This window comes from Triticum urartu, chromosome 2, assembly GCF_003073215.2.
Source record: "Triticum urartu cultivar G1812 chromosome 2, Tu2.1, whole genome shotgun sequence".
NCBI classification, from domain to species: domain Eukaryota; kingdom Viridiplantae; phylum Streptophyta; class Magnoliopsida; order Poales; family Poaceae; genus Triticum; species Triticum urartu.
In genome coordinates this window covers 545360749-545372188 of record NC_053023.1, presented here as the reverse complement: position 1 = coordinate 545372188, position 11440 = coordinate 545360749, and positions in this window count along the sequence as shown.

Below are 11440 nucleotides of genomic sequence, written 5' to 3'. Positions count from 1 at the left end.
TGACCCGGTGGGAAGTTACATATCTCAAGATTCATTTAATCTCCATGACACGGTCGTTATAGAGATAAAGAGATAAATATCTCTATAGTTTCCTTATCTCTACAATGACCTATGATTATATAAACCTTGGGATCCTCGTTTTGCTAATTTGTAGACTATCTTTTTATAGGTTATTTTTTGCTGTAAAATCACCATGACTGCGCAAGCGCGAGCAAATGGTGGACGTGCTGACTTAACCATGTGCAATGCAAGTGCGCTGTAAAATCATCACGACTGCGCAAGCTAAAGGCAGGTAAGTTTATTTAGAAATTAGGACGAACCGTGTGCGATAGACCAGCTAGCTAGAAATATAAAAAACAAACTACCTGCCTTGAGCGTTGCAAAAGTCGGTGGTTCCACCACTTTTTCTTATTATCATACACGCATATTCTTATTGGACCGTGCGCGATCTTGAGCACTCCCGCCCCGCATCAATTCCTTTACCCAAATTTTAGTAGCCGCCATGCTTCAACCGTCGCCCACACTCCTCCAGCACCGACCTTATAGTAAAATCCCAGTAGCCTAGGCATTTGAACTGTCACCCTCCCTCGTCCACCACCATCTCCACCCACCATTACTAAAATTTTCAGTAGTCGTGATGTATCCTCAAACACCACTGAGGGAGTCCTAGACTAAGGGGTCCTCGGGCGTACGGCTTGTTAGCCATGGGCCGGACTGATGGGCTGTGAAGATATGAAGACCGAAGACTGCACCCGTGTCCGGACAACACACACCTTGGCGTGGAAGGCAATCTTGGAGATCAAATAAGTAGATTCCTTTCTTTGTAACCGACCTTGTGTAACCCTAGATCCTCCCGGTGTCTATATAAAGTAGAAGACTTAGTCCGGAGGGAGAACAATCATTACCATAGTCACATAGGCTAGGCTTTTAGGGTTTAGCCATCTCGATCTCGTGGTAGATCAACTCTTGTAACACCCATATTCATCAAGATCAATCAAGTAGGACGTAGGGTATTACCTCCATAGAGAGGGCCCGAACCTGGGTAAACTTCATGTCCCTTGCCTCCTGTTACCATCGACCTTAGACGCACAATTCGGGACCCCCTACCCGAGATCCGCCGATTTTGACACCGACATTGGTGCTTTCATTGAGAGTTCCACTGTGCTGACCTCAAAAGGTTTGATGGCTCCTTCAATCATCTACAATGACGCTGTCCAAGGGGAGGTATTCCTTCCCGGATAGATCTTCGTGTCCGGCGGCTTCGCACTACGGGCCAACTCGCTTGGCCATCTGGAGCAGATCGACTGATATGCCCCTAGCCGTTGGATCAAATTCGGGAGCTTGAACTACGTTGCGGATATCGGCGGAGGCTTGATCTTCGACGGATTCGATAACACGGCAATCGCTCCCCGTCACCTCGATGAACATGACTTAGATCTGTCATCGGGCCATACCCAGGAAATTGCACCTGTAACCACTCTAGCCTTAGATCCGGAGCAGGTCACGCCATCCGAGGACAGGAAGCTTAACCCCGCCACAGAAGCTGCACACTCCATGGTGTTGGAGCCGCACAGAGACCTAACCTCGGGTAATGCCTATGTCACCGGAACCTCGGGATTGTTTCCGGTTAAAAGTTCCGAACTATGTGCGTCTGCGCATGTCGAGCATGATAGGTTATCGATCGCCGAATTCAGCGTCGCGGACATCTTCCGGCACTCACCCTTGGGCGATGTGCTGAATTCATTAAAAAATATATCCTTAGCAGGGGATTCACAGTCGAACTATATCCGGTTCGAACTAGAAGCTGATGACAGGGAATTTCGCTCCCCACCCGCCACAAACTTTATAACCACTATAGAAAACTTAACAGACATGCTCGATTACGGCTCCGAAGACATCGACGGTACGGACGACGATGAAGATGAGGAGCTGGGCCTAAACCCGCCGTTTACCGGACCCTGGACGGCCACTTCTTCGTACGACGTATATATGGTGGATACGCCTAAAGAACCTAACAAAGAAGACAAAGAAGATCCAGTCGAGGACAAACCTCCTAGGACACAGCCTAAGCGCCGACTAAGTCACGTCATGCAAAACATAGCCATACCGGCACAGGAGAAGATAATACTCCTGGCGGTGCTGACGATAATGAAGACCCCGTTGAAGCCACTCCTGAACAAGAAGAACAGGAAGATGGGCAAGTTAACCCCAACGAGCAGGCTATCAACGAAGACTCGGAGGACAACAATTATCTTCCGCTCTCCGAGGATGAGGTGAGCCTCAGCAACAAGGATTTCATCGTGCCTGAAGAACCTCTCGAGCAGGAAGGCTTCAAGCGCCAGCTAATAGCCACTGCAAGAAGCCTGAAAAAGAAGCAGCAGCAACTTCAAGCTGATCAAGATCTGCTAAATGACAGATGGACTGATGTCCTGGCAGCGGAAGAATACGACCTTAAGCGCCCAGCCAAAAGTTACCCGAAGCGCAAATTGCTACTACAGTTCGATGATGAGGCGCTGGAGCCCATACCATCACCACACAATGGGGCCGACCGACTACCACGTGGTCGGGATAAAGCGGCAACTCAAGCCGAACACCAGCCCGCCCCGCCTCATTATAAAGGCAAAGATATAACAGCTCGTGGTCACACATATAACCTCTGGCAGGACCTGAATAATAGAGCAGGGCATACCAGATCGATCTATGGATCGCAAGAACGTACCTCGACACCTATCGACGGCTATCTATTAATTCGGACGTGACAATCCTAGTCATGCATGTGCCGAACACCGCAGACGAACTCCATCGGAGCTACGTCACGATGCGGCCCGATATAGAGGCGCCGCACACCCTCTTTGCTTCACTGACGAAGCAATGGATCACGAATTCCTGGAAGGGTTTAAACCCGTAAATATCGAATCATACGATGGAAAAAACTGACCCCGCGGTGTGGATCGAGGACTTTATTCTCCACATTCATATGGCTCGTGGAGATGACCTCCACGCCATCAAATACCTCCCTTTAAAACTCAAAGGGCCAGCTCGGCACTGGCTAAACAGTCCGCCTAAAAATTCTATTGGTAGCTGGGAGGAGTTGGAAGAGGCTTTCCTCGACAACTTCCAAGGTACATATGTCCGGCCACAAGATGCTGATGACTTAAGCCACATTGTCCAGCAACCCGGAGAGTCAGCCAGGAAGCTCTGGACTAGGTTCTTAGTTAAAAAGAACCAAATCGTCGATTGTCCGGACACGGTAGCCCTAGCGGCCTTCAAACACAGCGTCGGGGACGAGTGGCTCGCTCGCCACCTCAGTCAAGAAAAACCAAAATCCATGCCAGCCCTTACCGCTCTGATGACCCATTTTTGCACGGGAGAAGACAGCTGGCTCGCTCTTAGAAGCAACAGTGCCAGTGATCCGGGCACTTCCGAAGTCCGGGACAGCAATGGCAAACCACGACGCAGCAAAAATAAGTGTCGTAGTGATAACGAAAGAACGCATGACACAGCGGTCAACGCTGGATTCAGCGGCCCCAAATCCGGTCAACGGAAGAAGCCATTTAAGGCAAATAGAGATGGACCATCCAATTTGGACAAGATATTGGACCGGCCCTGCCAGATTCATGGCCACCCCAATAAACCAGCTAATCATACCAACAGATGCTATTGGGTCTTCAAGTAGGCCGGCAAGCTCAATGTCGAACACAAAGGGAGGAGGCCGCCAGGCGATAGCGATGACGAAGGGCCTCACCAACCAAATTCCAGGGGTCAGAAGCAATTCCCCCCGAAGTGAAAACAGTGAACATGGTATACGTGACACACGACTCTACAGGGGAGCTGGAGAGACACTCCCTCTGGACTGAGGATCACACTACGACGACATCAGCCGAAGTGCAAAGCGGGCTCATTAACCCGCATACCTTGTTGGCCGTTAAGCCACCGGTCTCCATTCAACAAGATCGACCAAGTTTGGAGTAGGACTAGCAGTTCGGCCTCCACTGTCCGCCTCATATACCTGTGAAATGTGTACCGCGCATACATAACTATGCACTTCAAATAGCTTGGGCATTGGCAGAAGCATAACACGTACGGATCTACAAGTAGCGCAAAGGCTGGTCATCTCATGGACTGTATCAGAGTCCGGGTTCATAAATTCACCCAAAGGCTACTCTCGTTAAGGAGCCCCTTCACCGAGGAAAGGCGGCATAGACGTGTGACAGGAGGTCCAAAATAACTTTTTGTAGACCGCACTCGCTATTTTTCGAGCGTATAAAATGCATGTTTCCTCAGCCGCCGACCCCTGGCATGTCAAATGGCCGGGGTTGTGGTGTTATTATCTATAAAATGACAATTGGCATGTCAACTAGGTTCTAGTGAACATACTCCATATCCGGTATTCACTTTTCTATAAAGAACCGAATTTTGCTCCCTTTTGTTGTTTCACACACCCACCCCGGCATACCATGCCAGGGGCTTGACATTGGAACAAAATGAGTTGCCAACAAAGTCCGAACAGCTTCATAGCATACTTCGGCCTTATATGCATCAGCTCCGAATCATGTCTGGGGTCAATAGTTGGGTTGCCCAGCTCCTGTGCTTGCTACCTTACGTTCCGCTCTATCGGCTAGGGTAGTAAAGGGAGAACTACTGCGATAGTGTTTCTGGTTCACCTGGTCAAACACCTCAGTAGAGAAAGCCGAAAATTGACTGTCATGATGCGGCGAGAGCTGGTCAACCGCTCGACGACTCAACGGGATCTTTTGCGATTCCCCCATATTATATGTAGGACCTTCTTTCGCGTCATACATGTCACGCACCATATTGGGATAACTGCGTACATAACAGGATCTATATCGTAGATCCACCATAAAATTCCTATGGCTAAGTGAAAGTGTTAACGCCCTATAGTTCGATTGCCTAGTTTACCGCATTGACACCTCCTTTTTGGACCAAGACGTTGGGTTAAGAGTGATCAATTGCTCTTCCAAACACCCCCGTATTTCCTACGAGGGGGCTGAAGCCGACGACTGGAAATCTTTCAGATTATATAAAAATGGTCGCGCAGGAGGATTCAAAGCTTTTAAGCAACTTTAAAATAAACTTTATTATTTCATAATACCATTTTTCACAAATGTCAATACATCTCACTCGAATATCATATCTTTTGAGCACTGACCCTCTATCAACCGGGCAGCCTCTAAGACATCTTTGAAATAATGCTCTGGTGCGTGATGGTCCTTGCCCTTGGGTGGACTCTTTGCTGCAACATCGATGGCCTTCATCTTCGTCCACTATGTTTTCACACGGGCAAAGGCCATCCGTGCACCTTCAATGCACGCTGATCGCTTAACGGCGTCGACGCGCGGCACCGTGGCAGCAAGTCGCCGCACCAACCCAAAATAACTATCCGGAATTGGCTCAGTTGGCCACAGCCGGAGTATGACGTCTTTCATGGCAGCGCCGGACATCCGGTGCAATTCTGCCCATTGGGTCATCTGCTTGTTCAGCAATAATGGGCGCTTTGACGAACCAAATTGTGACCAGAAAAGCTTCTCCGTTGCATACCCTTCTTACGCTTGGTAAAACCATGCCACATCGGAAGCACTCTTCGGCAAATCCAACAAAGCATCTGGAGAACTCCACACTTGATTAAGCGGGGCATAATTCGGATCACCGAACTTACTTTGCAATAAAAAGGGCTTACCAGCCGCGATCTCCCCAACTTGTCGGATCTCCTCCCGGGCCGCCCTAGATTCGGACCAGGCTTCACTTGCCTCTTGTAAGGCCTTGTCAAGATCAGCCGTTTTGGCTTTATTATCCCTCTCGAGAAATCCGGAACGGCTAGCGGCCTCCTTTAGTTCAAGCGTCATCGAGGATATTTTCTCCTCGTATTGGTGCCGAGCAGCCTGTTCGGCCTTTAACTCAGTAGATGCCTTTTCAGCAGCCGCATTACTAATCTGGGTCTGCTCCTTGGCCCGGGCTAGCTCAGCTCAAAGGATCTCGACCGCGGCACCACCATCTGCAGATATGTACATCTTATTACACAAATCTTTGCATCATTCTTATATTGTAAACACGTGCATAGTATGGCTGCGCCAAAAACATACCTTGCGCGTCGTCAAGTCGCCTGTTGATAAGCGTGATATCATTACCCGCCTCATCAATCTTGTGTTGCAAATCTGCAACTTCTGTAGTCCGGGCAGTTACCGGGGAGGTCATAGCCTGTGTTCCAATTAATCAGATTATTTCCTGGGCATATCTTTTGATCCTCTGATCGCCTCCCTTGGGAAGCCAATCAAAGTCTCAGGGGCTACTATCTATACACAGGTGTATTTTGTGAATAAAACTCAATCGAACATGTTACAGTACAAACCTCGAAGCCTCTTAGCAGGCCTATGAAGGCCTCATTCAATCTGCTTTTTGCGGACAGGACCTTTTCAACCACTGTGCCCATCAAGGTACGATGTTCCTCTGAGACACACGCCTGCCGCAGCATGTTCGTCAATATATCCGGCGCTTCTGGGTCTCCGGAAGCTGTTAAAGGAATACAGCCTACCTTTGAAGGAATCCGTTTACTCATATCCGGCTATAGACCGGACTGCTCGGGACCTCCATTATTGGTCCCCGGACCCTGGGCCTCCGAAGTATCACCTTCGAATAGTGTCTTCACCCCTTGCACCACTTGTTGATCAGGGGAGACCCTCCACGATGACACCTCAAAGTCGTCCGCCCTATTGGGCGAGGGTACCGGTGGACGCATCTTGCTTTCCATCATCTCCGGAAGAAGGTCCTCCGAGGAAGAGGAATGTTGAAGAAGACTGCGTGCCGAACTGCAAAAAAACATATATTCTAGACATTATAAGAAAGGAACATGACATGTTTAAAACACCCTTGTCCACTTACGATTTGGCATGAGGCTTGTCCTCATCGTGGGACTGCGCGATGACGTCGTCCTCCAAGCCCGGGCCACCCGACAGAGGCATCTTGCCTCGCTTAGGAGCCTTTTCTTTCCAATTTTCGGAGGCGGCCCTTCTCTTTCCATGGAGGGAAGAGACGTTGACTTCCCCTTCATTTTTCTCTTCAAATGATGGAATCTTGATTCCGCTGGACACAATGTCTGATATACCTTTGAGATGGAGGCCATCTTTGGCCCTCCCACTCCCCTCTTTTCTCTCCTTCACAGGCATCTGGTATGGTGTCGAGGCCAGCATCCTTGTTAACACAGGATCCACTGAGCCTTTGGGAAGGGGGGCCGAACACCTAATTAGTTCCGCTTTCTTTATCCAGCCCTGGAAGAAGATAGTTTGCTCAATAACGTATTACAGCATACTTAACTACAAAGAGTTCGGAAGTCAAGTGCTTACCGGGGTATCTGGACGGTTGCAGTCGAGGCCGGCATCCTCAATGATGTCCGGCCAATGTTTTCGTTTCACGAAGAACAACTTCCACATCCCTTTGTGCGTAATGCCGAAGAAGTGTTGGAGGGTTCATGGTCCCTCCGAATTAAACTCCCACATGCGGAGAGGCCTACGCTGGCATGGCAGAGCTCGGCGGACTTGCATTACTTGAATCACATCGACAAGATCTATGTCCTTCTCAAGGAGGGTTTGGATGCGGCTCTGTAGAGTCTGCACTTCATCGACGGATCGCCAGTCCAACCCCTTATTGACCCATGATGCAAGCTGCAATGGTGGGCCAGAACGGAACGCAGGTATAGCTGCCCACTTGGTACTATGGGGTTCCGTGATGTAAAACCACTCTTGCTGCCATTGGTTGGAAGTTTCGATGAAAGAGACTTTTGGCCAGAGAGTGTTGGTAAGTTTGCTTACTGCAGCACTGCCACACTCCGCCTATTCCCCGTCGACTACCTTTGGCTTCAAACTAAAGGTCTTGAGCCATAGGCCGAAGTGTGGGGGGATTCGGAGGAAGGCCTCACACGTGATGATAAACGCCAAAACATGGAGGAAAGAATCTGGAGCTAGATCATGAAAATCTAGTCCATAATAAAACATTAGCCCCCGGACAAAGGGGTGGAGAGCGAACCCTAGCCCTCGGAGGAAGTGACATATGAATACGACCCTCTTGCCGGATCTGGGGGTCGGAATAACATGTCCTTCAGCGGGAAGCCTGTGGGGGATCTCCGCAGTCAGGTATCTGGCCGCCCGAAGCTTTGTGATATCCTCCTCTGTAACGGAGGAAGCCACCCATCGACCTTGAAGGCTGGGTCCGGACATGTCGGGGAAGCTTGGAGCAATGGAGTCGAACCTTGGGTTCTAGAACTTGAGGTTGGAAAGGCTGAGGAGAGGTTTGGCATAAAAATACGGCCCTTGGTTCCTTTATAAAGGTACCTGGTATTGAACGCCTCCACCTGAGCTTGAAGATCTGGCTATTCCTAAGGCATCTTTCAAAAAGAACGGTTGGGTTACCCGCGCTCGTATTGATGAAAATCCCGCAATAAGGGGACACGATCTCTGCTTCGACAGGACGAGCCAATAACAACCACGCCTCGAAACGTGGAACGGGGGGATAGGAAACGTTTCGAAATAAATAATCAGGCGAGTGTGATGTCACATCGTAAAAATTATCAGCAGATTGGACTCATGAAATACTATACTCCCTACGACTGCGGTACTTGTGTTGTAGGTCCGGACACTGTTGTTTTGTCCGAAGACTATCCTGAACTATTCGGAAAGGGGAACCCGCCTTGCAATGCCGAAGACAGATCCACACGCCGGATACCTTGTCATTGAAGCCAGGTTCAGGGCCTACTGAGGGAGTCTTGGACTAAGGGGTCCTGTAGCATCCGGCCTGTTAGCCATGGGCCGGACTGATGGGCTGTGAAGATACGAAGACCGAAGACTGCACCCGTGTCCGAATGGGACTCACCTTGGCGTGGAAGGCAAGCTTGGCGATCAAATAAGTAGATTCCTTTATTTGTAACCGACCTTGTGTAACCCTAGATCCTCCCGGTGTCTATATAAACCGGAGGACTTAGTCCGGAGGGAGAACAATCATTACCATAGTCATATAGGCTAGGCTTTTAGGGTTTAGCCATCTCGATCTCGTGGTAGATCAACTCTTGTAACACTCATATTCATCAAGATCAATCAAGCAGGACATAGGGTATTACCTCCATAGAGAGGGCCCGAACCTGGATAAACTTCGTGTCCCATGCCTCATGTTACCATCGACCTTAGACGCACAGTTCGGGACCCCCTACCCGAGATCCGCCAGTTTTTACACTGACAACCACCATCCCCCCCCATCCACAATCCCCCCACCCGGCCCCCTCCCCCTTCGAACCCTAGCTCGCGGTCGCCCCCGCCAACCCATGCAGGTCTGCCTGTTCCTCCTAGCTTAGATAATAAAGTTCAGGTTACCCAGCGATTCCCATACCGTCATCCCACTCCCCTGAGTTTTTAGATGAGGCTTGCGGTGTCCCTCCCTGCCAAATCCACATCTCCCGCTCCAGAATGTCACAGCCTAAGCTCGACCACGTATCCCGGGGAGCCCGATGAGCGTTCGGCGAAGAAGAGGTTTATCATGGCCTCTCCGGCGAACGTTGGCGAGGTGGCCGCCGTTCTCCCCGACATGTCGATCCCTGAGCAACATATCAATGTGGAAGTAAGCGAAGATGTTGGCGAGGTGGCCATGCCGAAGGCTTCATGTCAGCGGGCTTGCGTATTACTGTATCTCAGGAAAGATGGCTATGACATCAGGCTCGTCTACAACGACGGCTTCACGTGGGCCATGTCATGGGTTACGTGGTCCATCCCAAACCCCTCTGGTTCAACCGTCATCGATCTCTTCGACGGCCCTGCTGCTGATCTCCTCCGCCAAGCGGTCAAGGATTTGCGATCCTTATACGCCATCGAGCCCATTTTGTCATTCCTGAAGGACACGTTCTACGGTGGCGGCTTGGGATCCTCAATTACCAAGTCAGATCTCATCGACCACGACCATGAGGGCACCCACAAAGGTTCTTCCAAGGTGAAACAGCCCATCTATGACATCAGAGAGCGCACCATGGGTTTGTGCTCTTCCAACTGGAGGGATCCCGTCCATGAAATGTGAGGCAACATCCTATCGGCAAATCCTGCCTTTTCTAGCTTGCCAACCCGTACCCTTTGTTGTAGTAGAATTTGTCGTGCGGTGCTATAACTGTGTCGTGTTTAATTATTTCAGTTATGCAAAAATATATTGTTCAATAGGGCTATGTGATGTTTATGTATGAATTGTCCACTTCAGTTTCACGAATGGCTATATTTGGTTGTTTATAGTGAGTCGATGCCTTGTTTATCTGTGTTTGGTTGTTAGGTTGGTTGCAGTGAGCATTTTTTTCAGTTATCGAGCAGATGCCTTGTTTATCTGTATTTGCTTGTTAGGTTGGTTGCAGTGAGAATTTGTCCAATTATCAAGCAGATGCCTTGTTTATCTATATTTGGTTGTTAGGTTGCTTTTTTTAGCATTTGTCCAGTTTTCAAGCAGATGCCTTGTTTATCTGTATTTGCTTGTTAGGTTGGTTGCAGTGAGCATTTGTCCAGTTTTCAAGCATATGCCCTGTTTATCTGTATTTGCTTGTCAGGTTGGTTGCATTGAGATTCTGTCCAGTTTTCAATGGCTATATTTGGTGGTTATACTGATCATGTATGCCTTGTTTATTTTAGTCATTCACAATGTGTTGTTCATTATGTGCAAGTCGGAACTGTGCTGCTCGACTGCAGCCATACCAGCTTGGACGGCTATATTTGGTTCTAGTTATGCCTAGTGTAATTAACAAAAGCCCTTTGTCGGTGTCAAAACCGGCGGATCTCGGGTAGGGGGTCCCGGACTGTGCGTCTAAGGCGGATGGTAACAGGAGGCAGGGGACACGATGTTTTACCCAGGTTCGGGCCCTCTTGATGGAGGTAAAACCCTATGTCATGCTTGATTAATATTGATGATATGGGTAGTACAAGAGTGGATCTACCACGAGATCAGAGAGGCTAAACCCTAGAAGCTAGCCTATGGTATGATTGTATGTTATTGTGTCCTACGGACTAAAACCCTCCGGTTTATATAGACACTGGAGGGGGCTAGGGTTACACAAGGTCGGTTACAAAGGAGGAGATGTACATATCTGTATTGCCTAGCTTGCCTTCCACGCCAAGTAGAGTCCCATCCGGACACGAGATGAAGTCTTCAATCTTGTATCTTCATAGTCCAACAGTCCGTCCAAAGGATATAATCCGGCTGTCCGGAGAACCCCTAATCCAGGACTCCCTCACCCTTTATTTCAGTTTTACACATTTATCCAGTGTGATGTTTAAGCATTACCTACGTTCTATTCATTTTCAACAATACCAGTTTGAATTGCAATATTTGATGGTTGTTAAGCCTACTGTCACTAACATTGCCTTCCATTTTATATATGCTTTAACAACATGCTGAAACCAACGCATTCAAG